The sequence below is a fragment of the Callithrix jacchus genome, chromosome 2, assembly GCF_049354715.1.
Source record: "Callithrix jacchus isolate 240 chromosome 2, calJac240_pri, whole genome shotgun sequence".
NCBI lineage: Eukaryota > Metazoa > Chordata > Mammalia > Primates > Cebidae > Callithrix > Callithrix jacchus.
Window position 1 is genome coordinate 104864985 of NC_133503.1, and position 22550 is coordinate 104887534.

General features: G+C 31.9%; 1 long non-coding RNA gene across 1 annotated transcript in view; it reads left to right on the forward strand.

Annotated features, from left to right (window-relative positions):
• LOC118151440 (uncharacterized) overlaps positions 1-21200 on the forward strand; it is a 287479-nt gene extending 266279 nt beyond the window's left edge. The window contains exon 5 of the long non-coding RNA XR_013532564.1: positions 21122-21200. This is a non-coding gene — a long non-coding RNA (uncharacterized LOC118151440). The remainder of the gene's footprint in view (positions 1-21121) is intronic.
• Positions 21201-22550: the final 1350 nt, after the last annotated feature.

Genomic DNA, 22550 nt, shown 5'->3' on the forward strand with positions numbered 1-22550 from the left:
CCTGCCTAGGGACCCAACAGGGCCCTTAGGGCCTTTCTTGCTGCTTTCTCTACCTGTTTATTTCACTTTGTTCTGTAAATTCACTTAACTCAAGGTAAGATCTGAAACTTCTGTAAACAGACCTCGTATTTCCCTAGGGGATGTGTGTGTTCAGGAGCACAGGATCTCTATTTCCCATTTCTTCAATTGGGGAACTCATAGTATTTGGGGTGTCTTTGAGGTCCTGCAGGAACAGTCCACTTCCTTCATAGTGTCTGTCTTGTTTTAGATTTAAACACATAGTTTATGCTTATTCAAACTATCTGTGTTCTTTCCAAATTCTTTTTTTTTTTTTTGAGATGAAGTTTTGCTCTTGTTACCCAGGCTGGAGTGCAATGGCGCGATCTCGGCTCACCACAACCTCTGCCTCTTGGGTTCAGGCAATTCTCCTGCCTCAGCCTCCTGAGTAGCTGGGATTACAGGCATGTGCCACCGTGTCCAGCTAATTTTTTGTATTTTTAGTAGAGACGGGTTTCACCATGTTGACCAGGACGGTCTCGATCTCTTGACCTCGTGATCCACCAATCTCGGCCTCCCAAAGTGCTGGGATTACAGGCGTGAGCCACCGCACTCAGCCCCCAAATTCTTATGTTAAAACCTAATACCCAATGTAATGGTATCAGGAGGTGGGGTCTTACCAAAGTGATTAAGTTATGAGACCAGAACTTCATGAATGGGATCACTGACCTTATAAAAGAGATCACAGAGATCTCTCTCACTCCTTCTGTCATGTAAGGTTATAGAAAGAAGAGTGTAGTCTATGAACTAGGAAGCCAGGCCCTCACCAGACCCCAGCCTATCGGTGTCTTGATCTTGGATTTCACAGCTTCTAGAAATATAAAAAATAAATTTCAGCTGTTTATAAGCCATCCAGTTTAATGTATTTTGTTTCAGCAGCCTGAACAGACCAAAGACAATGCTTTTTCCAACTTTAACCTAGGAGGTTAACTGCAAATTTACATTTATTCTGAGATAATTTTTCTACAGTGTTCTGATATAAAATGTATTATACAATTTGTTACTAGATCTAGATAATATTGTCTTGTATTATCACACTAGTGCTGATGCTAAAGAACAGTAAGTTAAATTGAAAGCCCAGCATCAACAGAAAAACTGTTAATAAAATTCATTTTTCTTGATTCTATTTGAGGATCCTGTATGACACCTCACTATGGATATTCTCTATGGATAGCTAGATATTATTATATATTCAATCATTTGAAATTATTCTATTTTGAAGTTAAGTGATTCTGAAGTACTAACAGATATTTTTATCATTTGTCAAGGAATGTAAACATGTAAGAGATAAACAAATACACTCTGCCTTCATTCATTTAATAAATACATATTAGGTAGATTTTTTTAATGCATAGTAATTTCCTTCCCATTCATGAATTCAAATAATAGTAGAGATTTAGAATGCCAAAACGTCCAATTTAGAAATTATGATATTGTGTGGTGCATACAGACACATATATATTGAGTTGCTTTAAAAATGAGCCTGTAACATTATGTTTCTATTATTAGCAACTCAGATATAGAAAGGTAAAAAGGAAAAATTATTAACAAGAGTTCAGAAAATCCATTTCCAGTCTTTCTGCCCCATAGCTGTAATCCTGATTTCTCACTAGCCACTCAGAAGCCATACCATCTATGAAGTTATTGCTTAATCTTTGGGGTGCCTCAATTTTTCATTTATCATATAAAAACTTCAGATTAAGTAATCTCCAAGTTGTATGAATTTTAAAATCCTTTTTGTCTGTATAAATCATTTGGAGTCTGAGCTGGCAGGAATCCCTGTGAATATCTTATTCTCTTTTATATTCTTAGCTAGTACATTTGATCAGGTAAAAGGTACATTTTCTAGTTTCAGAGATGGAACCAGATCAATGTCTTGTTATCTACATCCTGTGATTTTTTGTGTGTCTTTTTACACCTCTGAAGATGTTTAAAGACAAAATAAAATCACCGGATATAGATAAAACATGATTCTCCTCCTGCACTCTCAAGCAGGAAAGAAGAAAGTGGAGAGAAACAGATTTTTGGAGAGGAAAGAGTAAAGAATTTGTTACCATTTCAAGCAGATTTCCTTCTTTGCTGATTCAGAAAAATTGTCTCAAAAATGAGTCTTCTGACTTGTCGTTATGTATTGGTGCACTTTTCCAATAGTATAAACACAATTTTATAGAGTAGCTTTAAAAATGATTACTCAAGTTTTCTTCCTTTTATGTTAGGCTGAGGTCAAGAAGACAGTGAATTAACGCTTACAAAACAAACCCTGTGTTTTTCTGGCAGAGTTTATTAGACAACTTGAATATTTAAACTTGTTGGTTGATACTTTCAAGAATCAGGAAAGAGAAAAGAAAAAGAACTAGGAAATTGAGATGAGAAAAGTAGATTTACTTGAAAAATGTCACAGAAATAATACACGTTAGAGCTTCATGCATACTGGAAGTCCTCCAAACTTAAGAATCCATAGGCTCATCCTGCAATAAACTGGGTTTACTAATAGGCATCCATAGTAATAGTATTTATATGTATAATGATTTTCATGATCATGATGATTATTAGATGTGTCAGAAACACCTGAAGCTGTACCTGGATCTCTAAGTTTACTATAATTTCTAATTCCTGGACTCCTTTCCTGACTTATTTTCATGTATTCTAGGGTTTGCATTGATTGACAGTTTTTCTTGTCTTTTAACTTATTCCTGTGAATTTCTATTTTTATGTATTTTTATTTTTAACATGGCAAATGTGTTGCATGCCTAACCAGTGACATATCAAAAGCTTTCTTCAGCTGTACCTTCAAGACTAGTGGTCGCAAAAATACTTATTAAAGAAATATTGTCTGGGTGCAGTGGCTCACACCTGTAATCCCCAGCACTTTGGGAGGCAGAGGCAGGAAGATCACCTGAGGTTGGGAATTCAAGACCAGTCTCATTAACATGGAGAAACCCCATCTCTACTAAAAAATACAAAATTAGTTGGGCATGGTGGTGCATGCCTGTAATCCTAGCTCCTCAGGAGGCTGAGACAGGAGAATCGCTTGAACCTGGGAAATGGAGGTTGCAGTGAATAGAGATCAGCAACTGAATTCTAGCTTGGGCAACAAGAGCAAAACTCCATCTCAAAAAACAAAAAACAAAGAAATATCTACAAAATTTATTTCCTTGCTTTGTATTGAAAAATGAAATTTTATGTATTTTCAATCTTGTTATTCTATTTACTGAATTCCTGGAACACTTAGTGAGTAATAATTTGGCTTTTATTTTAGACAAACCACATCTTATTAAAAAATGGCTTTATTTGATAATATCTAATACTATTTTCTTGCTCACAAATATTTGTTCATCATAATTTAAGTATTTGACAGATAAAATCATCTCCATCAAGGACTCAGACTGTCCAGGTTTGAATTTCACTCTAATGCACATTAGAAAGCCTAAATTATACTTACCATGTTTATACCCTAGTTTCTTTATCTACAAATTGATGACAATCATGAAATCTTCCTTAGACTCCTATAAATATAATAATATAAAAGTTTTTATAAAGATAATAATATAAATATAGAAGTGTTTATAAATATAATAAAAATTGTTTTGTGGTTTTTGACTGATAATAATAAATATTGGCTCTTTATTGGTAATAATAAATAATTATCAGGATAAAGTCATTCAAAATTTATTTGATAATTAATATTGCCAAACATGAGGGCAATTGCATAAAGCATTATGTAGTCCTTGTAAAATGAGGAACTATCTTTGTCCACATATATATATAGCATTATTCTAAAAAGACAGCTTTATAAGTGATTTTTTTTTTTACTAGTATCAGTTTTGGTGAAGTTTTTTTTATTCTAATTTACTCTGCAAGTTTCATGTGGTTTTTTAAAGTTCCTGTGAAGAACTTTGTAACTGAAATTGAAAAATCGACTGACCTTATGTCATTTCAGATTTAGTTCCAGAGAGAGGATAACATAATCAGAATGAGTAAGGAGTAGACTATTGATATACATGACAATAAATAAATATATGAGCATAACAAAAGGAAAGAAAGCTCATTAAAGGGTGTGACTAGGCTTTGCAGCAAAATTTGAGGCTCACCTGAAATGAACATTAATTAAATTAGTTCACTTAGTTGATTTGAAGACATTTTTAGAGGTTAAAATTCCAGCTTCCAAATTGATCTAAGCATTTGTTGGAAAAAAAAAAAAAAAAAAAAAACCTGTGGCTCAAGTCAAGATTGTGCCAATACTGTAATCCTGCCAGTTTTTTTTTTTTAACATGATGCCATTGGTCTCAAATAGGATATAGAAAAAGCAGCGATGAGAACTGAGTCTAACATATTCTGTCTTGTATTAAAGTTATTTTTCTATGTACATTATTTCTTCTAATTCTTAGCATGGTGCTTTGAATATATTAGTGGTTATAAATAACTTGGTATTATCCTGATGTGTCTAATAAGAAAGATCCGAACTGGCTATCTAAAAAATGACACAAATTACTAAAAATGATAAAAGACTATTATTAATTAGATATAGGACCCATACGTCCAACTTCATATATAAAACATTATTTTTTATTTGTATTTGCATTTATATTGATCTTCTTACAATGTTTTATTTTATTTTACATACATGTCTTAAGAGTGTTTTCTGCTTTCTTTGCAATAAATCAAATTTATATCCCTTCCCTGTTTTCCATTTTGTTTAGTGGTTACCTTAAAGATTATATGTGAATTCTTGCATTATAAGAGTAATACAAATTATAAAAGTAATAAAAATATAATGCAAGTATTACTCTTGTCCCTTTCCAACAATGCAACAAACTTAAAACACTTAATTCCCATGGGCTGTACTCCTTTTCTTTCAATGGTACCATGCATTTTGATTTACGTATATTTGAGACCATACGAAACATACCTATCACTATTTTATATAGTTAGCGTTCATTTATATTTATTCATATATTTAAGTAATCCTATTTTCTTGAGTCCTTTAGGCATTTTTATGTTTTTGTCTGAAATTATTTTACTTCTTCTGAACAATATGCTTTATTTTTTCTTTTAACACCTTAAAGACACCAATAAATTTTTCTGTTTTCTTCCATATTGTTTCTACAATGAAGGTTTCTTCTAACGGTTTTAAGATTCCTTCTTCGTCTTTTTTTTTTTTAACAGTTATTCCAAACTGAGCAAAACAGCTGTTGCAAGATGATTCATTGATTCATACATATAATGTTCATTCAAAGTACAAGTTGGATCAATACATTTTAATGTAATAGAGTACAAAAAGTTTGATGATATTCTTTCACATTCCACATTACAACTATCTTTTGAAAGCTACTGAGTTTTACAGAGATATTGTCGGTCTATATCAAATAAAAATAACCCTGGATTTCTGAAAAAATGTTGTAATCCAAATACCCCTCCATTTTCTAACTATGTAATGATTTGAGCCCAGGTTTTCTTTATATACAACTACCAAAACAATATATCATAGCAAATTAAATTCAGAAGCAGTTATGATAATGCAATTGTCTTTCGGCAAACGAAACATGAAATATATTTGCTAAAATGTGAAGCAATGTCACTTTTCTCATTAAATTTTGTTTCAGAAAATATAGTTGTTTTCAAAATATAATTGTTTCATCAGTATATGTTGTTACAATAAAATAATAGAGGCATTATTGTTATTTATTAAATAAATTTCATACACGTTTTGTATATTTCTTGGTTTTGATTTCTAATACATTTTATATAGTTATAATTATTTTAATTATGTTAATAATTACTTATATTTATATTAGCATACATGTAGTTTTTAAAAGAGAGTAAAGTTTAAAAACACATGTAAGATGTGCCTACATGTGTTCTTCTTTGTATTTATCTGATTGGGATCCTTAGCACTTCTTAAATGCTTGAGTTAGTATTGATTAACCACTGTGGAAACTTCTTCATCACTCACTAATTTTGCTACGTTCAATTCTGTCTCATCTTTTTCTGTAATTGCAATTAAACATGTTAGACTTTTTACTATGTTGTACATGTCCTATGTGCTCTTTTTCATGTATTCTACTCTTTTTTTGGTCTCAGTTTAGATTTTTTTCAATTGACTTGTATTTTATTTCTGTAGCCCTATCATGTGCTGCTTATTCTATTTCTGTACTTGCCTACTAAGTTAAAATTTTATGTATTAGATTGTTCACTTTTAGAATTTCCATTTAACCCTTTTTTAAAATGCAAAGAGTGCACATGTTAGACAGTCTACTTAGCTGAAATTCGTACATATCAGAACTGTCTTTGTTCTGCACAGCTCTTCAGTCACTAAAGTCTTGCAAAGCAGTTAGCATGGCAGCATGCAAGATAAGTACTGCTGGTCTTCCAATTATCTTCTGACATTTTGCATATTTTTCTTTACTTCCTAGAACATTTGAATGATATTTAAAATTCCTTCTCTTAATTACTGCAGTGATACTCGAAATGCTAGCTTGTGATGAGATAATGAGTTTGCTTCATAATAGAAATTGACTACATTATTGTTCAATTCTGTAGATTTTGTATTAATATCAACAATTTCAGTGGTGAAGACAATGCATAAGTCTATGCTCTGGCAGAAACCCCTTAACTTCTTGACCTTATCACATTCTCAATACAAGTGATATTATATGGTTTTGTGTATTGCTTAAGAACCTAATTGTATATACTCCTATTTTTCTAATTCTTGCTTTTGTGCTAAAGTTATACAATTTATCTTTATATATTTTATAAACCTCAAAATGCATAGATATTTTAAATAATGGATTAGCTTTTAAATTGATATAAATTATGAAAATTTACATAGTTTGTATTTTTCTCAAATATTTACAACATCTAATATCATTTTTCTTTTGCCTAAAGAGCTCTATTCAACACTTCTTACAATGCAGATCTTCTGGGAATTAATTATTTTAGTTTTTGTATGCCTGAAAACTTTTAATTAATCTTCAGTTAGAAAGATATTTTCACTTCTTATAGTTCATAGTTTATTTTCTTTCTACTTTTTCAGGAGTTTAAATATGTTTCTCCACTATGTTCTGGTTTGTTTCCAAGAACTTGGCTGTCATTCTTACCTTAGTTCTTCAGTATATATATCTCCTTTCTCTGGCTGTTTAAGAGTCTACTCTATCATTGGTTTTAAATACTATATAATGCAACTTACAATTATCGTACTGAGTACACTATGTTTCATTGAACTTATTGAATCTGCATTAAAGTTCACATATGATAAGTGAAATAAATTAGGCATGGAAAGGAAAATACTACATGAATTCACATATATGTGGAATATAAAAAAGTCAAATATACAGAAATAGAGAAAAAGACAGTGGCTATCAGCTGTGAAGGGTGCCTTGGGGAAAAAACAGTGTGATATGATCAGAAGGTACAACCAGTATGTAGGGTGAATGTCTGGAGAGCTAATATAAAGCATAAGGATTATAGATAACAAAATTATACTGTATTTCAGATTAATGCTATATGAATAGGTTTTAGCTACTCTTGCTGCAAAAAATAACCAAAAAAAGGAAAAGATGATAGCTGTATTAATTTACTTCACTATAGTAACTTTATCACTGTTAATATGTATCCCACAATATCAAGGCTGTATACCTTAAATATACATGATAAAATTTATTTTAAAAAAATGAAAGCCCACACATTCTTGAAGAAATAAAATAATTTTTAAATTTAAATTTTTTTTCAAAAAGTTTTCATTACCCTTCTCTTTTTTTCCGGGACTTAGATCACATATATAATTATGTGATCTATATTATATATTATGCCATTAAAAGTTGTTCTGCAAGTTTTTGGTGCTCTTAATTTTTAGTTCCTTTTTCATTCTGTGACCTTCATTTGGATAATTTCTATTGCTATGTCTTCAGGCTTACTAATTTTATCTCACTTAATCTTTATTCTTAACTACTTTTAGCCTTCAGTGTCATCATCTTCACCTCTGAGAGTTTGATTTGGATCTTATGAGATTTTGATTCTGTAAATTATAAGGTTTTTAACTATGTTGTTTAAAAGATGAAATATTTCTAATCTTGTCATTACAAGATTATCTTGAGATAGTCTATAATTTTTCCAATCATTTATGTGGTTCTTTAGTTAGTAATGAGTAGTTTCCTACTATACATACACTACTCATTAGTTAGCTGATTTCTTGAAAGGAGACCCTCTTGAGACATCAGCAGTTATCTTTTTATGCAGTTATCTTTTAACTTTGGTAAATTTCTTTTTGAACTTGCCCTACCTAGACCACCCTAAATTCTCAATTGTTCTTGTCTCTTGAAATTATAGGCTTCACTTTGGTTTCCCTACCATACACCGGGGCCTGTAACTTTTTAGGTGGTAAGTCAAAACAATTTTAGGATTAAACCTATTAGCTTGAGGTCACTATCCTTTGTTACTTGGTGATCTATGTTATAAAAACCATTGCTTCATATATTTGGTCTGTTTTTTCTCCTTTTTTCAGGTAGTAGGCTAAACATGATTTCTGTTTTTCTATCTTGACCCAAGCCAGAAGTCCAAAAACTTTTGTGCTTTTCTGGAGTTTTGAAGTGTATGCTGTATCTATTTTAAATATGAATGAGCAATGCTACTATTTAAGATTTTTAAAAAACTATAGAATGGATTCTCAGCATATCAGTATGCAACTTTTCATGAATTATAATTTCTTGAATGATATCTCTTTTTGGAAGATCCAGTGACTTTGATATTAGATTAAACTATCTTCATTTCAGTAAAATTTCACTGAGGATGCATGTATCATTATATTTTAGAATTTCACTTATAGTAATTTCATATAAACGAATGAACAAAACTGATTTAAAAAGTCCATGCTAGTAGATATTTACTGTATATGTTGCATAAGGCAATTTAAAATTCTAGTCTTAGGTTACAGACACAAAACATTTGTAATCATTATGATTACCTATTAAAAACAGACCCATGTGTAAAACTAGCAGTTATTTTTTTCACTGATTCGTAGCAGCTATGACATAAAAACTAAAGCAATAATAACAAAAAAGCTAAGGCTGTTAAAAAGAGACTCCAGGTATAAAGATGCTTTATTCAAGAGAAATTGATGCGAAAATAGTCACCTAATAGGAAGATTTGTATAATATCCTTAATGTCAAACACAATATAATTTATAAAGAGGATTCCACTCTTCATTCTGCTATGAGTAACAATTTAATGGAAAAGATAAAAACAAAAAAGTTTTATATTTACTTCTAGACTATTATGTCTTATTCATCCACTGAAATGTAAAAATAGAAAGGTTTCTAGATCGGCATAAATTTTTTGGATTTGTGGTTAATAAATATATAAAAATAAAGTGACTTTCATCATCCACAGAAAATAGTGAGTAAATATTTTCCTTGCATATAAATTGCAATATTGACATTTTAAACATTTTATAAAAGGTAAACAAATATAAGGTCATTATGAAGTGGATTTTACGTACTTACCTGTTTTTGAAAGTTGTCTAATTATTTTTCTAGTGTTATACATTTACAGAAACTTCATTGTCAAAATGATAGCTAAATAAATATGTGGGCTTGAATATAAATAGCAGTTTTGGCAAGTTTATAGAAAATATATAGATCCTAATAACAGGAAAATTATAAGTATTTTAGAACATTCATTAAGCAATTAGCTTTATACTTCAAATTTGTTCCCCAAAATCCCTGGTGGTTACAAATTTACACTAAAAATATGCTCTACTCATGTCTGAATATAAGGATAACTATTTAAAATTAAAGATATAAAACATGTAAAAGAAAATGACTACTATGGTTGTTAGCCTAAGATTTTCTCCTCATACCCCCTTTTCCTTTGCTTTTTCATAATCTGAGGGAATTAGAGCCTAACCTAGTTGAATAAGCTAGTCAAAATAACATCAATTCAAGTCCAATATGAAGCCCAAGATAGATAAGGTGGGCATACTCCGTGATGACACATGGTATCATCATTTCCATTTCCCCGGCAAAACTTACTCCAAAGGACAGAGTCTAAATGATTGTTTCTTCCTTCTCTATCCATTTCCAAGAACCTTTTCTAGAAACAATGTGTTGTTTAAGCTGTTTTTAATTATTTGATGTTCATCTCAAATTTCTCCTTTGCTTTATCTGTAAATCTTGGTAGCATATAATTGCTGTATTACTTTTATGATTCATTGTGCCAATTTATGTTCATTTCAGTCAGTCTAGGCAATGATGCTTAATAACTTCCCTAACAGTATTTCTATATTTCTTTTTCAAAATATATAATATTCATTTCAAGTGCATTGAATTTTGTCTTCTAAATGTAAATTTCAATTATTAAAAGTATTATTACTAGTTTTAATCATTTGAATCCACTCTCATGACTTATCACACCTTATTTCTCTCTGTTCTCCAAAATACTCCTTCTGCTCACTTGAAAGATTATTTACTTTCACAAACTCTCACTTCTGCTGTGTAGCTTACGTATGATTTTTTCCTATGTGGAATACCATCCTCTCTCAATATAATATCTTAAATAAACCCAGTATATATCCTTAAAAATCTCCTTTATCATTTATTAAATCTCAAAAATTCAACAACATAGGCCATTAAAAAGAAAAGAAATGTGAACTCTGTCATGATGGTAATATAAACAGGAAAAGGGATGGGCATCTAGGCCAAAAGCAGATTTCTTGGAGAATATAATCTCTGATTTGAGACATAATACATGATTGAATAATTAATAATATTTGATACCTACTTAAAAGCACATGTATAAGTATCAAGTGTTCCTCCTTTTGACTTGTTTTAGAAAGAAATAAATCTATGTTCACTACAAAAGAAGGTCATATGTACCACTAAACCAGGGTACAAATGCCCTGATGTGAAAATACAAGTATGTTCCAGTGACATTCACATAAGAAACTGCAGGTAGTTCATTATGGTTGGAACCCAGAGCACAAGGCAAGAATAGTGGCAGATGCCAGTAAGCCAGGAAGAGGGGACAGATCAAGGAGGATTCTTGTGGTATGCTGAGGAATTCATTTTATAGGCACAATATAATACCAAATCTTTATAATATTTGTTGGTAAGGAAGCTAGAAGCAGAATTAAATTTCCTTTGGTCAAAGAAAATAATGTTTCTGCCTGATTTTTGATATATATTGAGTCATTTTCCAATGATTATTATTTGATTCACAGCAAAAGGTATAACTATTTTTTAAAAAGTTTATTTTGAAGAAAACTAAAATTATTTAATTATTTTTATGAAACACAAGCATTAAGCTGCAAGTTTTACTGATGTACTAAAATATATAGACATTAGGTATTTATGAATGATAGTTTAGGACTTCTTGTAATTACTTAAGAGCATGTATAAACTAGGTATAGAAGGATAAGATAATAGTTAATAAAGTCTAATTGTGTCTTAAGCATTAAATATGAATTAGAATGTGAAGATGTCTCTCTTAGAAGTTCCCTTTTTGACCCTGAATATCTGTAATTCTGTTTTTAAGATTTTTTAAGAATTAAACCACTGGGTTAAATGTGGTAGAGTCTTCGTCTAAGGCTCATGGCAGAGGACAATGGGATTTAAAGAATGGAAATATGGAAAGCTTATTTTGGCTACATTATGAAGAAGAACTTCAAAGCAAGTCTTAAAAGTAGTAATATCTGTTAGCATTGTCATAGTAGATGATGGCAGCTGATCAATTAATTATTATCAGTGGCAAGCAGATCACTCAATTTATATGAGATATGTAAAATATTAAGGTATTTTGAATATTAGACTCATGAATACATTGTGATGAACAGAATATTATAGGGTGTTGGCAATAGAAGAAATATTGGAATATCAGGGAACAGTGTTAGGTTTTAGTCATGAGCAGCTAAATGGAGCCTTATGAATGATTAGAGAATAACAAAGAATCATACGAGACAGTAAGGGGTTGAGAAACATTTAAATATTGAAATTGAGTAATTTATAGAATATCTAAAAGCAGAAGGTCAACAAGCGAATGATAAATAAGTTTTCCAGATATCACTAATGAAATATAAATTTAAAAAAAATCTAATGAGAAGTTGTCAGTGATTACCAAAAATAATGTATTTCATAGTACAGAGAAAAAATAACAAATTCCCAATCTTAGATTGTATGCTTAAGGGATATTAGAGAATAATCCTACTTAAAACCAGAATCCAAACCAAAATTATCTGTATTAATATTAACATATAGATGTTTAAATAAGGAAAACAGACTTGTAAGCTATCATTTTCTCTGGGATATTTTTTTTTTCAAATGAAAATGCCAAATAAACCTTTCACTTTTAATTCAATTACCTATTTTTTACTTTAAAAGACACAAATACATAATTTCTTCAGCAAAAATACATTATATATTTGAAAGAGAAGATGTACACTTAAGTATAATACAAAGCTTGAGAGATGTATATTATTAAAGAAAAGGAACTTTGGAGAACAAATGGTTTATTTCAGATATATTCTGGAATGGTCATTAAAATAAACCTAAAAAGACAAAAACTTTTCTCTGTATCAGTTCTTTCCATTTTGATCATCTACTTCTTTCTTTCCTTTTTCATCTTTTACTACTTCTCAATCATGTCCTCTAAAGCCATGTTCTGAGTGAAGATGGAAAATAAATAGTAATACTCAGATCATACAATGTTAGAACCACTGATTGATTATTCCAGAATAAGCCATTGTTACTTTTTATCCCAGAGAACTAATCTATTCTTTTAGTAAATATAGAGTTCACTTACAATCACATTTTTTCCCCTAAAATAACAGTATTTTTAATGTTATTTTTCTGAAAGTGGGTCTTGAGATTACTGTTTTACCAAATTTAGTCTGCTCAATCTGATTATGTTAGAAGCAACAAGTTAAATGGGTGTAAACATAGACTGGGGTTCAGATACTTATATTTAATTCTCAACCTATTATCTTGATCATAGAGCAAAATAGCGATAAATAGGTAATAAACAGAAAAATGTGCACTGATGAAGACAAGGAAAGCAAATTTTCTATTACTTTATTATTTTAACAGTTTTAAGTTGAGTCAATAATAAGTTTGTAAGAAGTATCCAGGAAGTATATCCCATGGCTTAAAGTCAGCATTCCAAAGAAATTCTTTCCTTTAAGAGAAAGGAAAGAATGCTCTCCATTAAGAGAGCAATTTCCTATGATTGTTATCAACTTGGTTTTTCCCCAAATCTACAAAGCAGCTACTGTCAACCTTTCAACATTTACTGAAAATAACCCTTCATCAGAGCACCTGGATTCATATACAGTACTATTTCACCATTAAGTTTGAAGACTTGATTCATGTACCTTTGAACCTCCGAAATTTCTTACCATTTTCCAACCTTTTAGTGATTTAGGAGAGAGTGAAGAAACTATGTAGCAACTAAAAAGTCATAATCAAAATGAACACTTTTTTTTAAGAAGTGATGAGAATTTTTCTACCTTCAAAAAAGTGAGAAGCTTTTCTCCTTAACTTTATGAGGTTAGTGAAGAACCAACTGAATCTCCAATAAATGTATATTACAGAATAATTTGGAAAGCTGTTGCTAGGCTTATTTTTAAATTGTTTTAAAAAATAAAACTATGAATTAAGCATGAACCGATTTGCCCTCTTATAGCTATGTCTAGAATATTGCTTTCTTCATATGAAAAAACGTCCTTAATCATGGGCTAATTTTTACTTTGTGATGTATACTTTGCAATTTTCTAACAAAGCTTAATTCAGAGTTGCTATTGTTAAAATTTGACAGAAGGGCTGCAAATATATTAAATTGTGTAGAAAGTAGACTGGAAAAATACATTCAAAAATGATATTTGAAATAGGAAAGAAAAATTACATATAGCAAACATGTCTTAAGAACTCTATTTTAAATTACACAGGAAAATTAGAGGATCTTCAAACCTAAAACATCTAGACAAGAAAAACAAGATCTTGATTCAAGTCTTTTCTCATTATTTACTAGATAGTCTTAATAAAGAAAAAGACACTCTAAATTTATTTTCTAGAATTGGAAATTAATATAGCATATTTTTTCTAGAAAACTTTAGATTAAAAGATCTAGTTAATGATAAAAGTGCATGAGAAATCATTGATTTATCCTTGAATGTACCAAGTTAAAAATCAAGATCTTTTTTTTTTGTTTCTTATAAATTACTTTTCTATATTACACAGAGAAAAGTCTAGAATTATCAGACAGTATCTCAGTTATATTCTCTATTTTGAGAGATAAAACAAGTCTGATAGCTTCACACAAGGCCCAAGTTTGGTTCCTGATCATTCCACTGTCAGTATTATAAAAAAGCAGTTTTCTCTTTGTGATCTCTTTTACTTCTTCATTATGTTTTATTTCTACTTATCTGATGCAAGTTACGAACATTAGAGTTCCAAATAGTTATAGAGGTTAAAAGATACTTTAAAAAATTACACAGTGAAAATTATGTGAATTTTAGTATATTTAAGGCAAATAATGTTAAACCTTGGAGCCATTCTTTAAGACAAGCCTATATCCTTCCTGTGTAGTGAGGTTCTTTGCCAACTTATATTTCTGTCTCTCTAGTACATTCTCTGTCTCTCTTTTCACTTTCTCTTTGATGATGCAGGACACTTGTATTTATTGCATTTCCTTGTAATAGTGTATTGTGTTTGCTGTTGGGCAAGATATTGCGTAAATTATCACACGAAGTGCCTCTCTATATACCTTATTTATTTTTCTCATCTAAATGATTAAGTCTCCTCAGGACTCTTCAGATATTTTCTTCCTGCCCTTAATTGTCTTCAGTTTTAGTTCCTTTTATTTAAATATCTCTCCCTCCTGAAGAGTCTGACACCAAGGCTTCCCCTTGTTTAATAGCTGTTTTTTGATAGTTCTTAGATTCATCCCATATCAATGGGTGCCAAATCACTGGATGTATACAAGATAACTTTTAGGCATAACAGAATGCAGAAAACATAATCTCTATTTGATTATGAAATGTGATATTCATTACATCTTATAACAGTGAGAAAATATACAACATACTCTTTTCATTCTGGGAATGTATATATTTAAGAATACATGTAAGATTGATAAACTGATTCAAACACTCATGTTCAAAACAGTATGCAGAAAAGGCACTTATTTTGTTAATGCTCATATGTCACTACCAAAACCTTGTCATATGCATTTAAAACACATACCAGGGCTTTAAAATTCAACAAATTTGCACAAGAAAATAAAAATACTTGATGTTAATTAACTACGTAAAAAGGATTAAACAGTGCTAAGAAATAACCTTTGCCTTAATCAGTAGTACACTTTTTTAAAAATGTTAAGAAAATAGAAATAAAATGATAAAAATCATTTTTGCTAAGAGGGGTATTAAGAAAAATGTTTTGATTATTTAAATTCTATGGGTAATATGCTTGCTGGTGGTCATTTAATTATTGGAGAGGAAGCTGAGAAAATGGCCCCCAGCAGGCATTCAGATTCATCATTATGCATATAGAATAGAAACTTAGCTTGGGTTTTTAAGACGTTATTTCTGCATAAAGAGAAAAGACCTAGCAAAAGCTATATAAGAAAGGCTGAGACTGCACTAGTACTTGCTCAAAAGCTAACCAAGAATATTATACATTCCACACAATGAAAACACGTGTTGTTGAGGGGAGGAGGAGAAAGCATCTACAGCTGTCACTTGAAAGGAAATGTCTCAGGGTTTTTATGAGTGATCAAAATCACATTGGTTAATTATCCACATTTATTTTTGAGGAGTCCATAAGATTCATCAGTAAATATTCTTCACTTTGAGAGAAACACTACATTGCCACAGTGCATGTCACGCTGAAATATTGTTTCTGCAGAAGCTAGCAGCATGAACTGAGGTGTCTACAAGTATTTTAATAAAACCGTAGTCCATCTGGATGCACAAGAGTTTTAAGTTTCATTAAGCTTTTATTAGAATCATGACAACTGTTCCAGTCTATTTTCAGGGACTTGTCTGTCCAGTTCCTCATTCATTTTATCAGAGGAAAAGTGCTGATAGTGTTCAAAATGACCAAAGGCTATTATTTTGTAGATTATGGATACCAAAAGTAACAACTTTCCGCTATGCCCATGAAACTAAACTTGATCATCTTCCAATGGAATGCACTGTGATCTTTACTGCTTTGCACCTCATTTCTACATATTTATCTATTTTTTCAAATTATTCTTATTGATTTTAGAAAAAGCTCTTTCAATAAAAATCAAAGACCCCAACTATTTAACTTTACATAGCTAACCTATAATTAATAATAATAATTTTACCACGAATTTAATAACACTAAAATTTTAAGACCTGATAGCATTTCACAATCTAAGCATCATAGAAATATTTCTGTTATCACCAAAAAAAAGTAAGGGTTTTTTTTTTAGTATAGTGGCTAACCAATAGTGTAAAAATTCTTTAATACAAGTTCAGTAACTCAGCTTGCTTGTACAAAAAACAATTTAATGTTAATCGTTTAGTTTTTTCACATTTAAAATCAGTAAAATTGTTGATGTAGTTAAGTAACTATAACTGTTGATACGTCTAGCATATCCATCACTGGTGTTAAACTGTCTTCATCTCAATATATTAGTAGCCAGTATATACCAATCTTGTGGTAGTTTTATTCTAGGAAAATTGGCCCAGTTCCTATCTTATCTTTCATAATACACTGTAAATATCTTAATGAAGGAAAATAGTTTGAATCGTCTTTGAATCGCACATTGTTTCTTGCATATTAGCACATTGAAAGTTGAATAAGTAAATCAATGAATGAATAAAAGACGTAATAAGTCATGAAACATAAATAAAAAAGACAAAAGCCAAGCTTGGTGATGTGTCTAGCATGCTGAACTAGCTAGTAAGTGAGTTGAGAGCTAAAATGAACAATATCTGGAAATGCCTAAAAAGTATTTACCAGCGCACCTGCCATTAGAAGTGGATGTGGTAGTTTTACGCACTGGTATATTATAAACCACAGTGAAAACTCTACTTCTGTTAGTTTCAGGTTAGGCAGGAGTATGATGGAAGAAGTGGTGGAGGAATAGTAAAAGTTCTCTAATAAGTGAGATAGTAAATATACTTTGATTTTAGAAAGAACATTGTCATGATCATGTAAAGCAATATCTTTGTTTAAATATTCATTTTGTTCTACTTAAATTTGTAACAGTAAAAACAAAATTGCTGCTTTGAGTCTTGACATGTTTTTATACACTTTAACAACATTACTGTGTTTTAATACTTAGCCCTTGGATATTATAAATACAAGGTTAACAAAATATTTACAGTTTGAAAGCCATATAGAAGTATCAAGCCATTTCCTGAATGGAAAGAAAGTTTATTTTACTGTGATAACTGCAATGCTATAATTTGGGACAAAACTTGGATTGTGTTAGACAAGAAACATGACTACATTAATAATATTATTTACTGGAAAAATAGTCGAACAGAAGCAAACCCTATAGTGTTATGGCATCTACCAGTACAATATAAAATCTGGTACTCATTTGTGATATTTTAGTAGACATTCTAATATTCTGTCAGTGAATTGCTTTAATAGCATCACAGTCTGTGTCCTATTACCGACTTCCACGAACAGCATGAGACAATTGGTTTTTTGTAATGCAGTTGTAGATCAAAGTGGTTTATCATATAAATGGCTATCCTTAGGAGTAGATAATTCTGATGAGATTTATCTAATTTATTTTTAGGAAATAAAAAAGTATCACAAGATTTCACAAAGCATAATTAAAATACTAATTGAAAATGCCGTGCTACATGTATATCCACTGTCATCTCACATTTTCAGAGTTCTGTCGGTATTTTAAACACATCTGGCCAGAACACAATAATGGCAAGACAATGCCATTGTTATCTTTATATTCAATGCTGTAGAATGAAAGTTTGACAATTTCTCTTTTTATACTATAAAAATAATTAATGACAAGTTAATATACAGTTAGCTCATTATAAAAATCGATAAAGGAAATAGCAAAAGAAGAGACATTATAGTACATAATTAAGCTTCTTAGGATAATTTTATACATAGAATTAACACTGCCTATTAATTTTTTTTGTCTGACACTATTCATTATGTTAATCTCACAGTATGTGGACTAGATTATGATTGTCTGAATCAAGGCAATTTAACATGAAACACAGATTAGCTTAAAAAGTGAAATGATCTCAGTTTTGTTTATAGACTTTAGTGTTTTCTTAAAAAATTAATGAAAATAACTCAAAGATATAACATTTATATTTAAAGAAATGGAAACTAGTTGCAATTAGAAAACTGTTTTAAGTATATAAAATTAATTCACAATTTATTATAAAACATGATGCTGCTTCCTTCTACAACTGTATTCAGTAATGTGACTTTACACTGTCCTTACTATAATTAAGGAGCATTGTAATTTTCTATTAGCATTATAAATCAAAGGGAAATATTCTGCTTATCACTTCAAGAGAACACTGTCAACCATATATGTGATATTTTATTATGTCATCAAATTAAGAAACAGAAAGTTACCAATCCCATAGCTAAGGTGTTTTATTTTTATTTAAAATTTAAAATTTATCAGGACATTACATAGCTTGAAAAATGTCAAATTTTACGTGCATGATGAGAAACAGACAAAAACCGTACAAATAATATGTGAGCATATTATGTACAAAATACCCTGTTACTGCCATTTTCATATCTTGTCTTTGTTGGTTTACTGGTTTTCTTTTGTTTCATAGTATGCTGTAAAGTGGTCAAACAGTTGTCTTCTCTTAGATATATGCCAGCACATATCTTTTTCCCCTTTAAGTTTTACTTAAGATAAATAATATGTTTTGTATGTAGTTTTTTTATGTTTTTATTTTTTAGAAAGAGTCTTGCTCTGTCACCAAGACCAGAGCACAGTGGTACAATCATAGCTCACTATACCCAGTAAATACTGGACTTACACAATCCCCTGGCCCCAGCTTCCCCAGTAGCTAGGACTACAGATACACAGCGCTACATCTGATAAATTTATTTTTATTTTTTTCAGAGACAAAGTCCATTTTTTCCAGTCTGGTCTCCAACTGCTGGCTTCAAGCCTTTGCCTCCCAAGTAGCTGGGATACAGGTGTGAGCCACCATGCACAGCTAGCTCTTAATTAAAACTTCTGATTGTGGACTTATAGTATTCAGAAGAATTACAAAAATTTTAATGTGCATATATTTTTCTTCAGAATCCATGGGGAAAAATATCTTCAAGAAATGATAATGAAACAATTGTCTAGCCATCAGTAAAAAAAGTACTCTTTTACTACCTTATACCTTATACAAGAATTAAAATGTACACTAAACATTAGAGCTAAAATTATAAATCTACAAGGAAAAATGGGACAAAATTAGTGTAATATTCAGTTGTCAATAATTTCTTTAATAAAGTTACAACTTCTTGAACTGCAAAGCATTAAATAAATTCTGCATCAAAATTATCAACTCCCTATCTCCAGATCTATGTGCAGAAAAAGAAAAGGCAAGTCACAGTATGGGAGAAAATATTTTCAAATATACGTCTAACTAAAGATCTGTGTTCATAATACAAAACAAAACCTTACAATTCAAAAATTATAATTAGAACAATCCAATAAAAATGAACCATATATTTGAACAGATGCTTCACCCAACAAGACATATAGATGAAAATTAGTATGTGAAAAGATACTCAACATCTTTACTCAATAGGGACATACAAACTAAATCATTGATATGATACCATTTAATACACTGTAGAATGGCTATCATAAAAAGAATCTCTAGACCAAGTGTTGTGGGCACGTGGAGCAATTCCATCATATTTGTGCTGGGAATGAATACCGATAAATCCTCTTGGGAAAAATGTTTGGAATTCCTTGAATATTTAAATTTTCTCTTCCATAGAACCACTCCATTTCATTCCTAGGTGTCTATGCCAGGAAACAAAAACATATGTTCACACAATAATCTGTACATGAACGTTCATAGCAACTTTGTAAGAGCCAAATAAGTTGTACATCAACAACTCATTAACAACAAAATGGCTAAAAATTTTAATATACCCATAGAGCGGACTGCTACTCAGCAATAAATAGAAAAAAAGAAAAACCACGTTTCTGTTACATGTATCAGTGTGGCTGAATCTTGAAATAAGTATGTTGAATAAAAAAGCTGGGCAAAATGAACGCATACTGTATGATTCGCTTTATTACACTTCTAGAGAATACATAATATTGACAGAAAGTAATCAGTGGTTCCCTGCATATGTAGTTGGAGGAAGGTATGTTTTATAATAGTGGTAGTGGCAGGAGACAGACAAATTCTTACGCAGATAGGGGAGGGTCCCTGGTGAAACCCAACCTTCAAGCCAGTGCCTGACGCCTGAAAACTGGGCTGCCAGTTCAAAATAGAATCCACCATCCAAAGTAAGAACTTTCTTGATGCCTTTCAACCAATCAAAGGGTTCTTCTTCCAGACCAACCCATGGACCAATCAGCATGTACTTTCTCCATTCTTAGCCCATAAAAAATCACGGATTCGGCCACAGATCACTGCTACCTGCCTGTGGGTAGGAGCTACCAGCTTCAGATCATTTCTCTGCTGAAAGCTGTTCTGGCACTCAATAAAATTCTTCTTCCTATAATCCCAGTACTATGAGAGGTGGAGGTGGGCAGATCAAGAAGTCAGAAGTTCAATACCAACCTGACGAATATGGTGAAACCCCATCTCTACTAAAATTACAAAAATTAGCCTGGCTTGGTGGTGTACACCTGTAGTCCCAGCTACTTGGGAGATTGAGGAGGAGGTTGCCGTTAGCCAAGATTGCGCCCCTGCACTCCAGCCTGGGTGCTGGGTGACAGAGTAAGACTTCATCTAAAAAAAAACAAACAACAACAAAACAAAAAAACAAACAACAACAAAAACAAAAAACAAAAAACCTCTTCTCCACCTTGCTCACCCTTCAGTTGACTATGTCTTCATTCTTCCTGGACACAGGACATGAACTTGGGACCCACCGAACAGCAGGTGCAAAAAGGGCTGTAACACCTTCCTGAATGGATCACCAAGCTGCAGGTAAGACTGAAAGGAGCTGTAACATGTTCCCGGTGAGCTCTCCAAGCTCCCATTTGCCAAACGTCTCGGGGCCCAGACCCCGGGAATCCCGGAGTCAGAACTGTAATACTATATCCCTCCTTCCCTCCTCCAATGTCAGGTGGAAATGACATTGGAGCCATTCTACAGTGTATTAAATGGTATCATATCAATGATTTAGTTTGTATGTCCCTATTGAGTAAAGATGTTGAGTATCTTTTCACATACTAATTTTCATCTATATGCCTTGTTGGGTGAAGCATCTGTTCAAATATATGGTTCATTTTTATTGGATTGTTCTAATTATCATTTTTGAATTGTAAGGTCACTTCCACCTGTCATTGGAGGAGGGAAGGAGGGATATAGTATTACAGTTCTGACTCCGGAACTTCCACCTGACAAGAAGTGGTGGCAGGGCCAGGCCAGCCTGGGAGCCCTGGGCTAGAGTGAGGCTGTGGGACTAAACAAGCTGAAAACATGTCTCCCCTACCCCCACAATTCGATGAGCTGTGGGCGGCAGGAATGAGAGAGCTGTAACATTCCCTCCCCACCCCTTGGGGCTTCATGGCTGCTGGCGTCTCTGAGTTTTTAGGCACCACCGCATTACCCTTGTCCAGATGCTGGCACCCGCTGCCGAATCCACTTGTGGTATACCTAGTTCAGCCACAGTCTTGCACAAATCCGACACCTGTGCTGGCACCCTCAGCTGTCTGGCCCCCTACAACTGCCAACACGCCTGGCTGTAGACAGGCCAAGACCCCATACTTGCTTGCTCATACGCCACTTCAGATGCTCATACACCCTTTGTTGCTCTATGTCTGGTACACAGTTGAAGGGCAAAAGAATCTGGCCTAGTGGTGCAAACTGAGGCAGCCTGGTGGGCCAAGTGGGAGGAACAAGCCCAGTGGGTGCAAGCAGAACTTATGCAGGGAACTACCAGCCAAAGAGGTTTCCAGCTGGTGAAGTGACATGTGAAAGATCCTGTGATAAAAAGCATTAGAAAAGTTTTGGTGTTGACAGAAAGGTTAATTCTGATTATAGTGTTGGATTCACGGGTGTATATACATCAAATGCATGTCATCACAATCAAAATCTTACATAAAATTAACATATTACACATATTGATTTTTCCAATCAAAGACATGATATATCTCTGCAATGATTTTTGTCTTTAAATTATCTTAGAAATGTGTTATAGATTTCAGGGGATAGGTAATTTACAGTGTCACTCAAACTTACTTTTTAATACCTAATGTCTAATGATACTATTTTAAACTATATGAATATTTTAAAATTTTCAGTCTCTCCACATTTAAAATAGAACTAATTTCTC